This window comes from Urocitellus parryii, chromosome 6 (genome assembly GCF_045843805.1).
Source record: "Urocitellus parryii isolate mUroPar1 chromosome 6, mUroPar1.hap1, whole genome shotgun sequence".
Taxonomy (NCBI): Eukaryota; Metazoa; Chordata; class Mammalia; order Rodentia; family Sciuridae; genus Urocitellus; species Urocitellus parryii.
The window spans coordinates 42,587,905-42,608,279 of record NC_135536.1 but is presented as its reverse complement, the minus strand read 5'-3'; positions in this window follow the sequence as shown (position 1 = coordinate 42,608,279).

Genomic DNA, 20,375 nt, shown 5'->3' with positions numbered 1-20,375 from the left:
CCTGGCTTGCTTGCATTGGCTAGACCCTGAACATCCCTTTTGTGGTTGGTTTTCAGGCTTATAAGGAGCGCCCTTGCAATTGTTCAGGGCTGATCAGGGGAATAGCTTTATGTTCTGGTCAGCTGCCACCAGTGTGCTTCAATAAAGGCTTGATTCGATTATATGTGAGTGGTCTAGAAGTCAGTTTATGAAACCCTGGGATGAAGCTTATTTAACTATAACAATATGTTTTAATTGTAATTAAAAATAAAACATTTAAAAACTCAAATCTACTTTTAAATGGAAAAATTTGTACAAATACATCACTAAAGAAATATATGGGTCATAGTAATCATGTGAAATGATGTTCAACATCATTAGTCATTAGGTAAATATAGATTAAAACCATAATGAAATATAACTATAGACTTCAGGATGGGTAAAATTTTAAAAGAATCGACAATAGTAAGGGTGAGTAAGCATTCTAAGCAAATAGTACTCTTGTACATTGTTTGTGGGGATACAATATAGTAGTATATCCACTGTGGAAGACAATTTTCCAGTTTCTTTTAAATTAAAACATAAATTTACCATATCATCCAGTAATGCCACTAATAGGTATTTATTGAAGAAAAATAAAAAGCTTATATCCACACCGAAACCTGTGCATGAATATTTATAGTAACTTCACTCATAATTACCCAAAACTAGAAACAACCCAGATGTCCTTCAATTGCTGTGTATCTGGTCTATCCACATAGTAGAATTCTATTCAGCAATAGAAAGCAATGCACTATAAATTCGCTTAACAATATGGATGACATATGCATTTTGCTAAATGAAAGAAGCGAGACTCAAAAAACTATAGGCTATATGATTCAATTTTTATGACATTCTGGAAAAGGCAAACCTTTAGAGACAGAAAACAAATAAGTGGTTGCCACGGTCTGGGGCTGGGAGCAGAGTTTGACTACACAGGGACTTGGGGGAATGCTTTGGGAATTTGTCTGTATCTTGATTATGGAGGTATTCCACAACATACAGTTTGTGAAAACTTATAGAACTATACCCTGAAAGGGGGCAATTTTATTTTTCTTAATAAGTAAAAAAAGAATGAGTCAGTATTTAGAGCTCAAAAACATGTCATATTGTCTCTTGAGGGTAAAGACTCTGTTTCTATTTAATCTGATTCCCATGAAGTAAGTGTGTGTGTCTAATTTTTGTTTAAATTACACATTCTGAGCTGGAGTTGTAGCATAGTGGTAGAGTGCTTGCTTAGCATGTGTGAGGCACTGGGTTTGATCCTGAGCACCACATAAAAATAAATAAAGGTTCATCTAACAACAAATAAATAAATAAATAAATAAAGTACACACTCTTTACATTAAGTCATTGAGTTCTATAGCCAGAACACTTGTATGTCCTTGAGATGACTGAATTTATATTTATCGGAGATTTTTCAGAATGTATATAGGATAGGAAAGAAAGAAGAGAGATCAGTCATTTATTTGAAGTGTCCCCAAGGCACTCCCCCAGAATTGTTTTGTCTTATGTAAGAAAGGAATATTTATTTTATAATGTGTCTGTATAAATAAGAGCTTTTTCCCTAAATGAATCAAAGTTGCCTTTAAAAAAATAAAAGAAAGAAGAATAAATAACAAGAGACATACATGTGACCACTTAAAATGTTTCTTTTCCCTCAATGCTTGAAAGTGTGACAGTCCCTTGCCTCCAGCACCTCAGCTGTGCAATTTGGAAGGATTATTAACATGAGTGCTCCTATTCTGTTTTCAAACCCACATAATACCAGTTGAAAAAATAACCTTGCTGAAAGAATATTATACATCTTTCACACATACTTAGAGATTTCTGACAGTCAAATCCAAAAAAGTATAACACTGAGTCTGTGTCATCCAGAATGACTCCTCTTTATAGCAGTGTCCCCCCATTCCCAGAGATTCTCCCAGCCTAATATTCCCAAAGTCAAATGTGTCAGGGGAAACTATATCTTGCTGTGGAATTCAGATGTAGTTAATATAAAGAAATGCTGCTGTTGCTATACTTTTGGTAGTGACAATCTAAAAAGTTCTCATGACAGCAAAAGTGACACTTTTGACATGCTATATAGAGAGTAGTGTACAATTTAGAATCTGCAGTGGATCGTGATTCAGTCTGCTTGTTCTCACACTTTGTATTGTTTCTTGGCACCACTGTATCTTAAAGCACACACCAGTTCTGCCAGTAACAGACCTCCTGAGCTGCTCCTCATTATCACCATGGCACAAAATCAAACCCCCATTTAGTTCTCTCTGCTCTTAAGAAAAGTATCTTTAAAGCTTTATATCAGTGTCATGTCAGAGAACTACAGAGCTCCTTGCTTGGGGATTTGCTGTAGTGAGTGGAAAACAAGCAAACCAGTAAGCCAGTGCATGTGCAACCACAAAGGAAAGCTCCTACCCCCAACATCTCCCCATGGGGCTACCAATATCAGAAAAACAATCTTCTGCCTTTGGGGCAATAACCTTCACTAAGTCAGCAATGATCATGTTTATCATCCTTTTCTACAACCTTCTGTCTTCACCATGAAAGAATGGAAGGAAAGCCTTCCAACTACTTTCTTCTAAAAGGCCATTCATCTCAGACATTTTGACTGCTTTTAGAGCAATGGAAACATTTCTAAGCAATAGAAAATATCCTGAGGCCATGATGTTTCCTGAGAATAAAATAAGGAGAAAGAGAGATTGAAGAGAGAAGGCAATGGAAGGCACAGAGACAAGGTGGGAAGAGCAGAGAGGCTGAGGGGAGCCAGAGAGTTCAGCGACTGGGCAGAATAGAGAACACTAACTTTTAGAATTCCCTGAAGGAACTATTTATTTCAATGCTGTTCTCTGTTCAAGCGTATACCCGTGCTGCATTTTGGATAAACAGGTGTTCTGTTTTTCATTTCCAGCTTCATATGTACCTCCAAGGCATTTTCCACAGAGAGAACATTTTATCTTAATTGTCCATCCCACATTGTGTGGTGCCACAGCTTTCTTACTGCCATCAAGGATCTTTTCACTTGCCCCAGGGTAGCAACATGGAAACACCCACATGACCTGTCCCCAAACAGAGACTGAGCAATCTTGTCTCTCTCTCTGTCCATCTTATTCCATATATCTAACAATTAATTATTAGTAAAATTTAGGTGTATCTGATTTTGAATTATGCATTGCATATAATTTGTTCTAAAGTTTTTAAAAAGAGAAATTATTAAAGTTGCACAACATAATAACATGTTTATTTTAGAAGATTAGAAGAAACAAAACACTGTCATTCTTCTACACAAAAACTCTATTACCTTTTTGTATATTATATCCTGGTGTTTGTTTTATTTAATATGTCATAAACCTTTTAGAATATTTTTCTTAGGCGTGGCCAATTCATGCTGCAGTATAAAAATACCAAATTCCAGGTAATTTAGTTACCACAGATGCTTATTTCTTGCTCATGTTTCATATCCCAAATAGGTTGATGGAGGGCTCTCTCTTATACCTTTGCTCAGTGACCAGGGGTGATGAATGTTCTGTCATCTTGCAGTATTTGGCATATCTGCTTGGAAAGGGAAAGAAGACATTGGAAAATTTCACAGGGACTTTTAATTGCCTTAGAGTAGAAGTGGCACACTTTATTTTCACATTTTACAGCCACACTGAATTAAATGACTCTACCTGATCGCAGAGAGGAAAGGAAATAAAAGAAGCAAGGGGAACATTTAGTAGACATTACTGATCCTGCACATCAGTATTGTGTATCTAACTCATAAATTTTTCTTAACTAAATAATTTTTAAGTTTATACATATCATAATTTGTTAATTGTAGTTAAATTTTAAGTTGTTTGGGGTTTTCACTAGTATGAATGAATGTGACAAATTATTCTTATATCTTTGAGTACTTTTTAAGTGGTTCCTTAGGTAAATCTTTATAATATGAATTGACAGGTCAAGGCATTTAGACAATTTAAGGATTTTATAATGTTAAAGTACTTTCCAGAATGGATATCCAAATTTATATTGTCATAGTAATAATGAGTGTGCTCATTTCTTCATATTTTCACCAGTAATATTATTAAGTTTGTATTCTTGCCAGCAAGATGGGGATGGGGAGTAAAAAGACCTTCATTGTTTTAGTTTTTATTTCTTTGATTCTTTAATCTGTGCTTTAAAATGGTCCTTTGTTCTGGAAGAAATAACTCAAAGACAATTTAGGATTTTAGGTAGGCTAGTATAACAATTTGTATGAAATGAGAAAATAATTAATTTCCATATAAACTATATGATAAAATATTATTTAAAGTATGTATTAAATAATTCACCTACTTACAGCTCAAAACCAAATTTAATTTTTTAAAGTTTGGAGGCAGTTATTTTATAATCCTATAAGTTTTACCAGCATTGCTTTATAAGAACAAAGTAAATGTAGCTAATTCAAAAGGTATGATGTTGTAGTTATGTTGAATGAATATGCTTAGAAATACAATGCACAGGTGTCTAATTAAGGAACTTGGGGCCTAACCCCATGAGATGGAGATTAGGGCCAACTTTTTCTTCTATTAGACACAGAGTCTCTGGTTTGATTCCTAGATCCTTGATCCATTTTGAGTTAACTTTTGTGCATGGTGAGAGATAGGAATTCAATTTCATTTTGTTGCATATGGATTTCCAGTTCTCCTAGCACCATTTGTTGAAGATGCTATCCATTCTCACTGCATGCTTTTACCACCTTTTTCTAATATAAGGTAATTGTAATTGTAATATTGTGGGTTGGTCTCTGTGTCCTCTATTCTGTACCATTGGTCTACCAGCCTGTTTTGGTGCCAGTACCATGATGTTTTTGTTACTATTGCTCTGTAATATAGTTTAAGATCTGGTATAATGTTACCACCTGTTTCACTCTTCCTGCTTAGAATTGCTTTAGCTATTCTGGGTCTCTTATTTTTCCAGGTGAATTTCATAATTGCTTTTTCTATTTCTGTGAGAAATGCCATTGAGATTTTGATCGGAATCACATTGAATCTATAAAATGCTTTTGGTAATATGGCCACTTTAATAATATTAATTCTGCCTACCCATGAGCAAGGTATATCTTTCCATCTTCTAAGGTATTCTTCTATTTCTCTCTTTAGGGTTCTATAGTTTTCATTGTATAGATCTTTCACCTCTTTTGTTAAGTTGATTTCCAAGTTTTGTGTTGTTTTTTTTTTTTTTTTTTGAGGATATTGTGAATGGGGTAGATTTCCAAGAATCAACAAATGGGATGAATTCAAACTAGAAAGTTTTTTTCTCAGCAAGAGAAATAATATGTGAGGTGAATAGGGAGCCTACATCCTGGGAACAAATTTTTACCCTTTACACAACAGATAGAGCTCTAATCTCTAGGGTATACAAAGAACTAAAAACTCAAAAAGTTACACACCAAAAGAAAACAACAACAACAACAAATAACCCAATCAATAAATGGGCCAAGGACCTGAACAGACACTTCTCAGAAGAGGATATACAATCAATCAACAAATACATGAAAAAATGCTCACCATCTCTAGCAATCAGAGAAATGCAAATTAAAACTACTCTAAGATACTAACTCCAGTAAGAATGGCAGCCATTATGAAGTCAAACAACACCAAGTGCTGGCGAGGACGTGGGGAAAAATGTACACTCATACATTGCTGGTGGGACTGCAAATTGGTGCAGCCAATTTGGAAAGCAGTATGGAGATTCCTTGGAAAGCTGGGAATGGAACCACCATTTGACCCAGCTATTCCTCTTCTCAGACTATACCCAAAAGACCTAAGAACAGCATACTACAGGGGCATAGCCACATCAATGTTTATAGCAGCACAATTCACAATAGCTAGACTGTGGAACCAACCTAGATGCCCTTTAATGGATGAATTGATGCAAAAAATGTGGCATTTATACACAATTAATATTACTCAGCACTAAAAAATAACAAAATCATGGCATTTGCAGGGAAATGGATGGCATTAGAGCAGATTATGCTAAGTGAAGTTAGCCAATCCCTAAAAAAACAAATGCCAAATGTCTTCTCTGATATAAGGAAGGTGACTAAAAATGGGGTAGGGAGGAAGAGCAAGAGAAGAAAATTGCCTCTAGAAAGGGAACAGAGGTGGGACGGAAAAGGAGGGTGAAGGGAATTGCACGGAAAATGGAAGGAGACCCTCATCGTTATACAGAATACATGTATGATGATGTGAGGGAAAAAAAAAAAGAAGTGTGTCACATTAGATTGGGTAGAGAGAAGTGATGGGGGGAAGAGGGGAAAGGAAGGACAGCAGAATAAAATAGACACTATTATTTCTGTGTGTGTATATATGTGACTGCATGACCAATGTGATTCTGCAACCTGTACACTCAGAAAAATAAGAAATTATATCCCATCTGATTCAGATGATATGTCAAGATCATTGTACTGTCATGTGTAACTGTCAGCATATACCTATCAAAACTTAGAAGTATTTGAAAGAAAGTCTTAAAGGCAACAGAGGAGCACTACCAACACTTGACAGTACAGAGAACAATATTTTGTGGAAAAATAACATCAACAAGACTGTATATGTGAGAAATCAGACTGTTAGTACAAAGGCTGAAGAGTACCTATTCAATTTATTTTCTTATATTTTTCTTTTCATGTAGACTCAAGAGTGATATATGATATAAATCTATGTCTATAACTGAGTGATAAAACATTCTATCCAAGTTTAATAGCCACATTTTTCTTCTTTATAATTGATAGTTTTTAAACTTTTTTATTTGTTTTAATTATACATGACAGTAGAATGCATTTATGCACTTTGATATATCATATATAGATGAGATATAATTTCTCATTTTTTTCTGTGCACATGTTGTAGAATCATATTGGTCATGTAGTCATACAGTAATAATGTCTGTTTCATTCTACTATCTTTCCTATCCCCATATCCTCTCCCCTGCCCTCCCCTCACTTCCCTCTACCTAATCTAAGGTAATGCTATTCTTTCCTAGTGCCCCCTCCCCCCGCCTTATTGCGAATTCCACATATCAGAGGAAACATTCGGCCTTTGGTTTTGTGGAATTGGCTTATTTCACTTAGCATGATATTCTCCAACTCCAACCATTTACTGGCAAATGCCTTAATTTTTACTCCTCTTTAAAGCTAAGTAATATTGCATTGAGTATATATACCACATTTTCTTTATCCATTCATCTATTGAGGGAAGCCTAGGTTGGCTCCATTGTCTAGCTATTGTGAATTGAGCTGCTATAAACATTGATGTGGCTGTGTCACTACAATATGCTGATTTTAAGTCCTTTGGGTATAAACCAAGGAGTAGGATATCTGGGTCAAATTCTGGTTCCATTCCCAATTTTCTGAGGAATCTCCATACTGCTTTCCATAGTGGTTGCACCAATTTGCAGTCCCACCAGCAATGTATGAGTGTACCTTTTTTACCACATCCTCACCAACATTTATTGTTGCCTATACTCTTGATGATTGCCATTCTGACTGGAGTGAGATGAAATCTTAGAGTTGTTTTGATTTGCATTTCTCTAATTGCTAGAGATGTTGAACACTTTTTCATATATTTGTTGATCAGTTGAATTTCTTCTTCTGTGAAATGTCTGTTCAGTTCCTTAGTCCATTTGCTTTCTTTTTTCTTTTTCTTTCTTTCTTTATTTCTTTCTTTCTTTCTTTCTTTCTTTTTTTTTTTTTTGGTGTTGAGTTTTTTGAGTTCTTTATATATCCTAGAGATTAATGCTTTATCCGAAGAGCATGTGGTAAATATTTTCTCCTAATGTGTTGGCTCTCTCCTCATGTTATTGTTTCCTTTGCTGAGAAGAAGCTTTTTAATTTGAATCCATTCCATTTTTTGATTCTTGATTTTACTTCTTGCACTTCAGGAGTCTTATTTGAGGAAGTCAGATCCTAGGCTGACATTGTGAAGATTTGGGCCTATTATTTCTTCTGTTAGGCACAGGATCTTTGTTCTAGTGCCTAAGTCTTTGATCCACTTTGAGTTGATTGTTGTGCAGGGTGTGAGATAGAGGTTTAATTTCATTTTGCTACATATGGATTTCCAGTTTTCCCAGGACCATTTGTTGAAAAGGCTATCTTTTTGCCAGTGAATGTTTTTGGCACCCTTGTCTAGTACGAGATAAACATATTTATGTGGGTCTATCTCTGTCCTCTATTCTGTACCATTAGTCTACAAGTCTATTTTGGTGCCGATACCATGCCATTCTTGTTACTATAGCTCTGTAGTATAGTTTAAGGTCTGGTATTGTGATGCCTCCTGTTTCACTTTTCTTGCTAAGGATTGCTTTAGCTATTCTGGGTCTCTTATTTTTCCAAATAAATTTCATTATTGCTTTTTCTATTTCTATGAAGAATGACATTGGTATTTTAATAGGAATTGCTTAAATCTCTATGATGCTTTTGGTAATATGGCCATTTTGATAATATTAATTCTTCCTATCTAAGAGCATGGGAGATCTTTCCATCTTCTGAGTTTGGTGTTTTTTTTTTATCTTCTAGATATAGAATCATGTCATCAGCAAATAGTGATATTTGAGTTTCTCTTTACCTATTTGTATCCCTTTAATTTCTTTCTTTTGTCTAATTGCTGTGGCTAGAGTTTCAAGGATGATGTTAAATATAAGTGTTATTTTAATAAATAAAATATTGTTGTAGGGAATATAAGAGGAAGAAAATATAAAGATTTGAAAGGGGGAAAGTTCTTGGAAGAGGTGAAAGTGGATAATATAATGGAAACAAGGCATTACCTTGAGAAACAAGTTGGAATTCTTCCTCTGTTGGAAGGAAAGGAGAAAGTAAAGTTTTTCCCCTTTAATATACTGTTGTTACTTACACTTGCTCTGCACTTGTGCTGCATCAGAAATCCAAGTCTGTTGCATCCAAATAACAAAAGCTGGTATTTATTGAACACACGCTATATCCCAGGCATTATAGTACATATTTCACATCCAGGTCAGAAGAATAAATTGGAGGCTGCACTTCTTTGAGAGCAATAACTTTATGAAGTTTAAGTTAAGGCTTATGAAGATTCCCAAGATCTTGAAGGAGAAGGGTGGGGAGGATGAAGAAGATGAAGAAGGATATAGAGGACAAGAAGGAGAAGGTAAAGACAAAATTAAATGCTTGAAGGTAATGAGATTTTCATTATGTTATAATTTAATAAACAATTCATAGGTTCTATGGCTCTGATGTTCTACAGAACTTGCGTAATAATATAAATTCATCTGTGAGAACATATTCAAATTTGGATTAAAGTAGAAAAAATTAGAATACCCTTTAAAGAAAATAAGTAACATTCACAGAGTACTTGGAAATAGGAAAAAAGTTTGCATTTATTTATTTCATAGGAAGAAATTATTGGTAGGTAGTACAGTGAAGTGACATAGAACATAGATTTTGGAAGTTTAAATCCTGGATCTGCTATGTATTAACTATGTGGCTTTGATTAAGTTAGTTACACTCTTGGTCCCTCAGCTGCTTCATCTGTAAAGTAGAGAAAATAGTGATAATATTTCCTATTATGCTGTTGTGAGAATCACATTATTTATCTGTAAAGGACTTTGAAGAGTGCTATTAATTTTCACCTTTTTATACATAAGATCAGGGTGGATAGAAGAATCTGATATGATAAAACCCATCTTTGAGATATGAAAACCCAGGAATTGAGAAATTATGATCACATACTTAGCAAGTAACAGAACTGGATTTGCCCTTAGATCTCTCTGATACCAATCATACTCTACTTGCCTAAAATATGATAGGCACTGAAATTGATATGAAAAAATAATTTATGTTACAGAGTAGACTCAGATGAATAGCATGGATTTCTAAATGAAATCACTAAGTGGGCTTAGAAACTTAATTGCTGTAGACCAGTAGAGAAAATAAGAAATATATGGCTAATATTTGTATGTATATATAATGTATACATAAAGCTATATGTTTTCTATATTTATATATGCATATTTATATTATAACTGTAATATATTTTAGGAAGGACCCAAATTGTAATTCATTAAGAAAATAGTTGATACATCAGTGTTCAAAGTGTCTCTCTGAGAAAACAAAACAAAGTTATGGGACAGAGCCCATGCAGAGAAGATATTTGCAAACATACGAGACATAATAGTTCATGTGTGTGTGTGTGTGTGTGTGTGTGTGTGTGTATTTTTCATACAAATAAATATGACAAAAGGCAAAAGTCTCACAAAAAGATTGGGTAAAATACATGAAAAGACAATTTACAAAATAGGAAAACAATTATGAAGAGATCCTCAGGCTTGATAATCATAAAGGAAATCTAAATCAAAGTAAGGAGATTATATTTATGCCCATCAAATTGACAAATATCTGACAATATAAAGTGTTTCTCAGTATCTTGTAGTAAAAATGATAGTACTCATACATATCCTGTAAGTATTCATATGTATATCCTGTAACCCAGCAATGTCATTGGAGGATTAGGCACTCATGGAGATTTCTTTCACCTATGTAGATATATGTATATGAATGTCCATACATATTGTGTAAAATGGCAAGAATTATAACTATCTGATAGTATAATGGAGAAATTATATTATCAACTATATAATGAAATGCTACATAGCAGGTAAAGTGAACAAACCAGTTAAATATGTTTTTATGTTAACAATCTAAAACATAAAAGTTGAGTGATAAAAAGCAAATTGAAGAATATGTACAAAACAAATGCATTTATGAGGTAAAATAACACACAAAGCAGTGGTATGCATTGTTCATAAGTAGATGCATATGTAAAATGACCTATTAGGATATAAAGCAAATAGTGATTGCCTTTGGAGTGAAGGAGGAAAATGGGATGGGGAGGAGTAACAAATGTGGTTTCAAATTTATCTGAAATGCTATTTTCGTGAATCAAAATGGCAAACAGTAAGCGTTTGTTAATTCTGGAAAGTAGATAGTACATGAATGTTGATAGGATAGTACATGAATGATGATAGGATGTAAATATGTATGTACTTGAATTTTTACTATATTTTAAAATTTTACTCAAACATATGTAATGGAAGCCAGAGTTTTTAGGAGTTCGGTGCAGTGAGGAGGAGGTGTTGTTGAGTGAATAATGTGGGTTTCAAAAGAAGAGTGACTTGCTCAAAAAGCCTTCCCTCAGTCCTGTTACCCTGCTTGCTTACCCTAGAACTTCTTTCACAACAAAATACAAATGTTAATTTGGGAGATTGACCCCTCCAACCCATTGGCATAGTAACATGGTCTCATATTTTAGCATCACAGTGTAATTTTTGAGATTACCAGAAAGCACTGCCTGGCCATGAGGAAAGGACAGGACATAACTAGTAATTTTAATCAGCAGTACTCAGATTTTGATACTTCCCATTACTTCTATGTGGATAGTATTCCAAACAATTTATAAATTCTCAAGTTTAAAAGCAAAAGCTCAAAGTTTAGGATGCTGGCATTGAGGGGAGCCCAGGGCATCATTGTAGTGAGTGTATATGGAGTGGCTGGGACAGAGCAGGAGAAGACTGACTTGAAGCTGAGGAGAGTCCATGCATTTGAACCACAGCCAGCCCTGCTGTCCAACATTTGACCTTCCTAGGGTTCTGGAACTGTTTGACTTTCCCTTTGTTTGGGGTACTGGCTTTTTGTTCAGGCAATAAGTCAACCTTAATTGATTCCCCCTCATTGTTCGTGAAATAACATACAGGGGAGTGGATACAAAAGAAATAGAAGCTGCTCAGAAGAGGCATGGTGTATCTACATTAAAAATCCCTTCATCAACAGGATTAAGAAAAGATTTTTGGTCAAGTATACATTTTCTCTTAGGCTATCACAGTCCATAAATCAACAAATAGAAATTCCTATGGAACAGGGATTTGATGAACTAATTTGGGGCTTAGACTATGTGATTTTTTTTCCTTTTTAATTGAACTTCCTCAACAGAGATCTTCTGGTATGTGGGGTGACCTTTGCCCAAATTTCCTCCATTTTATAAATTTCCCATCAAAGCCAACTGAGAAATGTCTCCATTTTCTTCTTGTCAACTCTTGTTTTTTTCTGGAAGGAATGCCATTTCCATAATGACACGTAAATGCTGCTTGGACTCATGTGATCCATTGCTCAGAAAACCTTTTTTCTAAGCTTTAATAACATTTCTCTTCTGTTTGCTGTCGTGGTGTGTGGTGCTGACACGCTTAGAAAGTTTGTGGTCTTTCCCAGCACCTGCTTTTTTTTTTCAAATATGCCATTGAATTTTTCACGGTTGAACTCTAACATTTCTCTCCTAACCGAGTGAAGTTTCACAACACATTTGAAATATTTCTGAGGCTGGGCATATGTTTCTGTTTATCCAACACAAAGCTGAGGCCTCTTTGAACTTTCATCTCCTGATAATGTGCCTCAGATTTTAACATCATAACACTCTAAGATTGGAACTTTTTGGAGGCTTTTGTGCTTTCCAAAAGATTTTCTTTTTTCTCTCAGCTCTTCTCCTCCCTCATTTTAAACAGCTGCAATATAATTATTTTGTGGTCTCTGCCAATGAACCTTTGATATGTACTCTCTATTTTCTGTGCAGGAAATTTTCTAAGCATCTTTATCTTACACATATATAAAATCCTATATGACCTTCTTATGAGTTCTAATATACCATTGTGGTGTCAGAAGCTCCATCTATGCCAGATGGCTTTCCTCTCTGGGTTGAACCCCATCATTTTTTCTCAGATGTGTTTCCAGGCCTTCTTTCCATTCTGTTACTGACTGGTATTGCTTTTCATAGGTCACGTGAGGCTAGTATTACCACAGCCTCACCTCTATAGGAACAGGAATGAGGTCGGTATAGGTTGAATATTCTAAAATATTAAAACTCATCTGGAATCTCTGTCAGGTTTGACTTTTTATCTTTTGTGATGTTTTAAAATTTTTTTCTTATCTGGCTCAGATAAACCTGAAAATGACTTTTCTTTGGCTCTTTTAACACCTTCTTCACACACCACAAGAATATTATCCGGGATGCATTTGGCCCCCTATCTGTCATGAAACCTTGGTGAGATATTTCTCTGGAGTTCCTCCAAAGCTGAAGGAGCCCACATGGCATCCTTTTACACCTCTAGGAAGAAGGGAGGTATTCAAACTATATCATTTGCTGGCTGATTTCTTGGTTGGCTTCAAAATACCAGCTTTACTTGAATGTTAGCACCTTATGCTAAGAAAATATTACCTTCTCAGTACCTCATTTTAGATAGACTTTGATCTTCATTCTTCTCTTCTTTATGTCTCCTCTTACCTCTTCTTGCAGAAGAGCATAAGACTCTATTTTAAGAGTTCTAAGAGAGTGGATAAAATGATTGTTTTGAGTTACAGTAAAAGCAAAACTTTAGCATTGTTGTCCAAAAGATCAGGACCTCCAGTTCTAATAAAATTTACAATTATAGTGCCTCATATGATCTGATTTCCTTTTATGTTGTCTGCACTGTTAATTATCTTTAAGTTAATCATAAAACGAGCAATCTATAAATCCAAGATGGTTTCATAATCATTTGCTAAAGTGATTGAGCAAAAATGATATTTTTAACAATTCTCTTTCTCCATCTATATTTAAAAACTTAACTTCTACATGCCTTTTGTCTATGATTCTACTTATGGAAAAGAGAGTAATACTTAATTTATTTAATATAGACATTACTAACAAAAGAATCTACTTTGGGGTCTTAAATTCTTGACTGAATAGTCTACAGTGGTATCATTAACTGGATCACTGGATAAGGCTTCTTAAAAATCTGAATAAGATGGATGATATAGGTGTTTTACAAACAAAAGAAAACTATTCCCCACAGTTCTGGAAATTAGGAAGTTCAAGATTCAATGTGTGTTAAGGAACTGCTTTCTGCCTCATAGATGGACATCATTTCCCTGGCAAAAGAAGCAGGGGAGCTTTCTCAGGTTTCTTTCCTAAAGGAATTAATCTCTTTCACAGAACTGTGCCCTCAGAATCTAATCACCTCCCAAAGGCCCCACCTACTACTATCATCTTTGGGGGCAGGATTTCAACATAGGAATTTCGTAGGAACATAAATATTCAGACCATAGCACCAAGAGATCCCATGCTGCAGAACAATCTAGTTCTAGGGAAATTTTGTCCAAAATTTGGTTATTTAAGTTAATAACAATGTTCCTAATAGTAATATCAGCTTAGAAAACCTGCACAAAAAATTTCTACAAATGTGTAGTTGGTGGTATGTAATGAAAACTACCTCCCTCTTCCCAGCTAGACTTCTTTTTTTAAGTCATTTGGGCAAAAAGAAACTTCTGGAAAGACTAAGATCTAAGATAGGAAAGCAGACACACATACATACATAAAGTGGAATATTATTTAGTCTTTAAAAAGAAGGAAATCCTCTCATTTATGAAAACATTAATGATCAGGAAGACATTTTGTTAAGTGAAAAGAGCCAGGCACAAAATGACATATACTACAAGGTCTCACTCATATGTGGACGGTACAAAAGTCCAACTCAGATTTTTAAAAAGCCAGAGAGTAAAATGGTAATTACCAGAAGCTGAGGATAGGGTATAGTTGGGGATGTGAATCAAAAGACAAAAAATTTCAGTTAGATAAGAAGAATAAGTTCAAGGGATCTGTTATATATTATAATGACTAGTTAACAATGTGATATACTTGAAATGATTAAGGGAGCAGATTTAAATGTTCTTACTACACATATACACAGAGATACATATGTGAGATAATCAATATGTTACTTAGCTTGATTTATCACTACTCAATGTACACCTATATCAAAACATCATGTTGTATGCCACAATTCTATTCAATTTTGTCAATTAAAATAAATAAATAAATGACAATCTAATTGAGTTTAAGAGTATTTATCTTTTTCTATGATTCCTATAACCTGTGCATCACTGGAACCTTCAAAGGGTTTTTCATTATGATAAAATAACTTTGCTGACCATGTATATCATTCCAATAATGTATAAAACTAAGAAGTAATTGAAAGAGAAAATTTTCATTAATTCAAATAATCTTCTTAAAAGAAGATTATTATTCTTACTTGAAAAAGAAATTTAAAAAATGAGAAAGGGATTACATTTAAGAATTAAAGAATGAAATAGTCCTACGATAATATAACTAGTGATAATATTGCATTCAGTTAAACATATATTAGTTTAAAAATCATTAGACTTGTAATTAGAGTCCACAACATAAATATCAAAGTGTTTTAAAGAGAAAGCACTAGTGTACAAAATAATAGTTTAGTATTAAGTGAAAGTAAACATTCAGATTATATTAATAAAGATGACGAGGGGCTGGAGTTGTAGTGCTTGCCTAGCATGTGTGAGGCATTGGGTTTGATCCTCAGCATCAGCTAAAATTAAATAAATAAAATAAAGGAATTGTGTCCATATACAACTAAAAAAAAATTAAAAAATAAAGATGATGAAGGGCAGTGGAAGAGAGGGAATGTAGAAAGTTGCTAATTCCTATGTCTTAAAAAATGATTCAAAAGGGGAAATTTTTTGCTTATTTTTAGTTTTACTATTATTTTTTCAAGTATAAGAGAAGTTGTTTACCATAGACTATTTAACAAACAACTTCTTTTCACTGATATAATTTTTTTCTCATTATATATTTTTTGTTTTCCATTTTGAGATGAACCAGTCATACACTTATTTCTGATATTTTTGGAGCTTAGGTGGAAAAATGAAATTCTTTTCTTTGTGGATGAGGTGCAGGTTGCTGGAGATTGAACCCAGGGCTTTGTGCATCTAAGCATGTGCTTCTGCCACTCAACTGTGTACCCCAATCCCTTGAAAAATAAAATCCTCACATTCCTCTAAGTATATAAAACTTTGGATTTTCATTTAATCAAGATTCAATGATAAAAACCAATATCTTTCCCCAAGGATCTTTTAATTAAAGCTGCTAATTATAGATGAAATAGTCCAATGTATTAATGAACCAAGAAAGAAAGGAACTAGTACAACCACAAGAATGTGATCCTAAGTTACACTTCATGTATGTATAATATGTCAAAATATACTGTCACATATATATAAACAGAGCAAATAAAATCCAACAGACACAAGTATGTTGGATGGCCTATGGTATTATTGAGTCTTTAAGAACAAGTAGAAAAATAAATCTTAACGGGGTAAAAAATTTATTAAGCCAGAGAAGGAGTACATACTAATTCCTGCTGATAGATTCAGTCAGGGTATTTGTGGAAGAAGAGGGTAAAGAATGACAAGGGATGGGTCACCAGCTGCCTTTATTCCCATCTGAGAGCCAGCCTGTGTTCCAGAGATTATCCTAATTCCCTAGATTCAGTATATGTGCTTTTAAATTAGTCAGTTTTCTCTTGTCCATATCACAGAAATTGTAAACAGGTACTGAGCTGGAAGATAAGCTACATGAGTTGCTTTTGAGCCATTATTACTAATGACAGGAAGGCAATGAATGCAACCTAGAAAAGTACAAAATGAGCATAATGGAAAGCATTGATTTGCCTCTTGCTAAAGCAGAAACTTCATTGGAGTTTGAAAGAATATGAGAAAAAATCCTTGAAGCAAAAAATACAAGTTTCAAGAATCTTGAATTGGCTAGCAATTCCACATGCATATTGCCATTTTGTTTTTAAAGAGACAAAAAAGGAGAAACTGACTTCTCAAGTATTTTAGGCAATTTGATTCTCACTAAAACTCAGGAAAAACTGACCTTTATTTATATATTAAGAATAATAATAAAATGCTTTAAGATGTAGAGCTTAGAGAGAAGTTGAGGAATATTCTTTATGTATTTGAGTTTGTCTAATCACACATTTGAGCTATTTTGAAACACTAATGTAGGTAATGTAAATGTGAAAATCTTTATTGTGGAAAAGCTATTAAAAATATTTTTAAAAGAATATTCCAGCCTATTTGAGAATTTCTAGCATTTTATTCCTAGACAAAAATATGGAAAAAACACAAGTTAGGTCCACTATATTGACTAATTCATTAATGTGGTGCCTTTTTCCTTGCGATTAGATGCTGAGCATCAGTCTCTGCCTTTACAAACTGGCACAACAACTACAATAACAACAAAATCCTCTAAAATTAAAAAAAATCTACCACAAAAGGAAATTATCTAAAATAAGGGCATTATTTTAGGGAGTTATGAGTGATCATTTCTACCCTTTCCTTTATTTTTTCAGTTTTCTACAAGGTGACTGTTACCTTTTAAAATACCCTGAAGAACCACTGATTGGGAGCACTGTGATAAGTGCTTTATAAACATTGTCTCATTAATCTAATGATTATAACAGCCCTTATTTTATACTTACAGAAACCAAGCCTTAAAAAGATTAAATTTTACTTCAGGCACTTATCAAAGAGTAATTTGAAACATGTTTGGTTTCACTTTGAAAGCTCACAGTCACAATGAAATATTAACAATCACAGAAAAACTTTTAAACTATATCATACCCCAGAATTAAAAGATAAAATAAAGGATGGAGGTTGTGTGTCAGCAGTAGAACGATTGCCTAACATGTGCCCGGCTCGTGTTCAATCCTCAGCACCACATAAAAATAAATAAATAAAATAAAGATATTGTGTTCAACTACAACTAAAAAAAATAAATATTTTTTAAAAGATAAAATAAAAATTGAAAGGCATTTAACTTTGTATTTTTTAAAAAAGAAATATAGAATTCTTTGTTTTCTTTAAATCAACTCAGTTTCCAATTGTCCTCTTTCTCATTGGGCTGTTGGGCAACATACCCATCATTCTTGAAGTTCTTTCACCCCAAGATTGCACTAGGGATCCAATATTATAAATAAGTTTGAAGGCATTTGGGTGGTCCTGTGAACATTGATTATCTGTCTCCACTGGTTGTTACTGAAATTACCTTTGTCCAAGCCACAATCCATTCAAGTCTGGGTAATTCTATAGCTTTTGTTTTAAGTCATGTGTTAGGATGATCTCAGGATCTCTTGAGAAACTGGGAAAATTGTGGCCATTCTTCTTTGGAATCTGGCAGTCTCCTTGGAGCATTGTCACAGAATAGTGAGTAAGTGACTTATACCCCTAAACAACTGTAAAATATAAACCCTGTTAGTGTTATATGAGATTACCATTTCCCCCATATCCTTGCTATCCCTAATGAGAGGGAATGGTTAATTTGCCCAAGATTCATCCCCTGTAGCTTGGCTTCAGAGTGAGAGAAAGCTGGACTCCTTTAAGACTCATTGGAAACTGGCTATGTGGCCTGTGTTTAAGGGCAACCAATATTTGTCAGTCTTAAATCCTGGACCTTAGCTCCTTTCCCCATCATGCCAGTTGAAAGACCACTGCTTCCTCAATCAGGAAGGAGTATCAGGTGAATCCTTTGCAAACTTGCCTCACATGCAGCTATAAGCTTAATGCATTGATCATATATACTTACCTGACTCCTAAGAAAGAGGCTGGGCATTCTTTCTCATGGTGAACACAAACTAACAGCTTACAGCTACAGCAAAGGTTTTGCATATCATGTTACTATTGCATACTGGCTTTTAATACCCTCCACCCACCCCCAGGGAAGGGTTATCATTTCCTTTAATCCTGTAGCATAAAAGATCATAGCCTGAAGATCTGAGTCCCTTTCCAAGACATAGGAGTTAGGCTCTACTAAATTACTGAATGGTGCCCCAGAGCACCTGCTACTGCTCTTACCCCCTTGAATATTCTCAAGGAAATGCTACCTAAGCAAGCCTAGCATGTGTTAATATATATATATACACACATTTGAATTGCATATTTTGACATTATTGAATTAAGTTTTTGTTTTACTAACTTGATAAAAGTTCCATTTTATGCTTCTAATATCTATTCTCTTGACTATTAGCATACAGAGCATCTTTCCATATTATTTATTGGTAATTTTTGTTTTCTTCTCTGTGAAGTTCCTGTTCATAGTCTTTCTCTTTTTCTTATTAATTTTTAGAAGTAATCTTATGTCTCATTAGATACTACTACAAACCTTTTCCCTATTGTTTCTCTTCTAACTTTACTTATGTCATGTATATTAAAAAAAAACTGTGTTTCAACTTCTGACTTTGTCATCTATTTGTACTTTTTTTAAAAAAAAATAAAAATATGAACTTACTTGTTATTTTTAGAAAATATTTTTGTTTTGTTTTTTGTTTTGTTACTAGATTCGAAGTCAGGGAAGAGGTTGTCAGAAAAGACAGCCTCTATCTCTTATAAATCTGTTCCTGGCACTTCTCTTTACTTCATTATCTTGGCCAAAAGTTTAGTATATTCCACAATCTCTTTCTTATTTTTCTTAGCAGCCTGTTTTTTCAGAGCAGTATGCTGATATATTGTGTTACAGAACACATGAAATAACAGGATGTTGAATCTTAGGCTGTTTGTTCCTGGCTTTCTTGTTACATTTGTTTAGGGACTGTCTGTCAACACATGGATAGACACCATCTTTACAGAGATTCAAAAACTTTGCAGACTCTACTAGGTCTTTTGGGCTCCAATGAGGCACAGTGTTATTAGTCCAAGAATATCCTTCTTTCCTCTTTTACAATAACCAAGTTAAAAACACTCCAGTTGGCATCCACTGAGCAACCCTGAACAGATGTGCATTTTCTTTCTCTACTTCTCCTTGGTATATTTCAGGAACATCCCTTACTAGAAGCACATGAACACAACCATGGGTCTAGACATGGGAAACCTTGTTTGTAGTTTCCATCACTGATTTGACCATATAACCTTTCCATTCTTCATTCAGAACATTCAGAGCAACTTCTGTGGCCATCTGCTTCTCATAAAAGGTATGCTATATTTGTTCATCATTGATTTCAACATGTTTCTGGTAGCTAGTAGCTGAGGAGAAGACATTTATATTTATCCTGAAGCAATGTTTTACTAGGTATCAGACATTTTTACTTGCATATACAAATGAACACATCTTACCTTTCTTTTATGAACCCTTCTTTCCAACTTTGTTATCTTCTTGCAGTGATCCCAGAGTACTAGTGGATACTGGATACATTGACTTAAAACACAGTCAATTTTGACTTTTTTTTTTTGTACTTTCTAAACTGGTACACATTTGAAGTCAAATAAACACAATGTATTATTATTTATTTGGCTTTTTCAGAGATGAGATGAATAAAACATAACATTGTCATTTTTCTTAAAAAAAATGCTCCCTTGAGTTCTAAATTCAGTTTGAAGAAAAATGTTTATATAAATAAGATATCATATGCCAATTTCTAACCAAGGAAAGCTATGTTGTAAAATATTTCTATGATAATTTAATATA